The sequence below is a fragment of the Phaseolus vulgaris genome, chromosome 10 (genome assembly GCF_000499845.2).
Source record: "Phaseolus vulgaris cultivar G19833 chromosome 10, P. vulgaris v2.0, whole genome shotgun sequence".
NCBI lineage: Eukaryota > Viridiplantae > Streptophyta > Magnoliopsida > Fabales > Fabaceae > Phaseolus > Phaseolus vulgaris.
In genome coordinates this window covers 6,885,746-6,887,949 of record NC_023750.2, presented here as the reverse complement: position 1 = coordinate 6,887,949, position 2,204 = coordinate 6,885,746, and positions in this window count along the sequence as shown.

Here is a 2,204-nt window from a genome sequence, read left to right as displayed (position 1 = left end):
GGTGTTAGGATTTATGCAAGAATTGGAAAGCGTATCAATTGATATTCATAAGGAAGATGTGTGGATGTGGAAGGGAGAGTCAGATGTGGTATATGGTGAATTTTTCATATCATATCCTTACACCACAACCTATTTAGCAGCAAAAATTTAGGTTTGATGTTTTCTGGAAAACCAAAGCTCTTCCATCAGCCCAATGCTTTGCGTGAAGACTTATAAATAAGAAACTAATCATTGTGGATAATCTTTTGCATAAGGGTGTGCAGGTAGGCTCAAGAGTGTGTGTGCTATGTAGCATACAAAAGGAGAGTATAAATAACCTATTCTTACAGAAGCAACCGTAGAGGGTGATTTTGTTGGTCAAATAGTGCCTCAAGTTATGGGGGTTGAGCGCCAGCTTTAGCAATTCTAGCTCTTTGTAATATAATTATAGAATACCATATGTAGGGTAGTAGGATTTTTTCAGAAAATCAATATGTTGGTTATATATGAGTTGGAGCATCTATGAAATACTCCACTATATTACTTTTATTCTTTTTACTGATAAAAAAAATAAAATAAACAACAAGAATGTAAATACTAGGGTGTGTTTCAATAAACTTCTTTATAATGAATTTTAAATGAGAAAAGTGAAAAGAAGAAAAGGAAAATAGCCAAACTATACATCAAACGGTTATCATTCCTATAACAAGTTTCCTAACTAGGAGAGGTTGAACTCAACTAATAATTTTTTTTGTATTTATAATAAAAATTGAAATTATTTTCTCTATAACTTATTTATAAACTATATTTATGTAAGCTTTTTTATATACTTCTTGTTTTTCTTTTTCGAATATTTTTTAAAGAATCTCTTTTAGATATACCTCTTTATGTGTGTACTACCGGCTGGTCGAATGGCTGATAGCCTCCCAGTCCACTTAAGTCCAAAAATAATCCTTAAAATGTTATTTAGTCAATGTTAAACCAGTTTATCTGCAAAGCATGATTAGAGCATAATTGAACTCTACGAACATGCCCATGGCTGTAAGGAACCAACCAAAAGGTATAAATAGTATAGACAATCAAATGTCACAGGTAATTTTTCAACTTTCACACCTGCAGATTCTATTCGGACTAACTTGAGCGTCGAAGTATCTTTACAGGTCCCCACAACCATTCAGTGGAGGCAGAAGGATTGACTGGAAGACCACATAACTTGGAGGCTGAGGACTAACTTGAGCATCGGAGTATCTATACAGGTCCCCTCCCCCCCCCGGCGACGATAGTATAGATAAGGAGGGAGCTGGAAACGGTTAAGAGGAAAAGTGAGAAGAAATCCAAGAAATGAAGAAAAAGAATGAGAAAGAGATGACCGCCCTGAAGAAGGATAATGCTCGTATGAAGCAAAAACTTAATGAAACTCCAACACTTCAAGGGACCATAGAAGGGGATCGCCCCCGACTAAGACCACACAACAAACAACCCCGAGAATTAAAGAATACTCGACTAACATCACTAAGTACCCTGGGAACGACCTCCCGACGAAGCCCATTCATGGAAGACATCATGGAGGTACCCCTGTTGAGTACCTAGAAGAATATCATGCTAGACAAGTACGATGGTACTACTGATCCGGATCAGCAGTGGACGCCTAAATAACACAAGTCAATCTGTATACTACAAATGATGTGTTGTTATGCTGGGTCTTTCACACCTCATTCAAACCCTAAATCTGTACCTAGAAGAATATCATGCTAGACAAGTACGATGGTACTACTGATCCAGATCAGCAGTGGACGCCTAAATAACACAAGTCAATCTGTATACTACAAACGATGTGTTGTTATGCTGGGTCTTTCACACCTCATTCAAAGGAGCTGCATTAAGTTAGTTTACCTGCTTATCAGCACATTCTATTGACTGCTTCAACACACTGGTTGCAAAGTTTGGGACACAGTTCGCTACAAGTCGCCTACACCACCTCATATCCATTACTTTAGTGAACATTCGATAAGAGAAGATAGAATCCTTACGATCCTTCATGGAAATATTCGACAAATTTGGACTCAACAGCCGCAATTTAAGTCTCGAGGTGGCCATGCATCACATGGTTACTGCTCTTAAACCAGGCCCCTTATCTGATAGTCTATGCAAAAAGCCAGTCGTGAACTCAGAGAAGTTGCGATAAAGAGTCACCAAGTTCATGTAGCTAGAAGAAATAAAAGAAT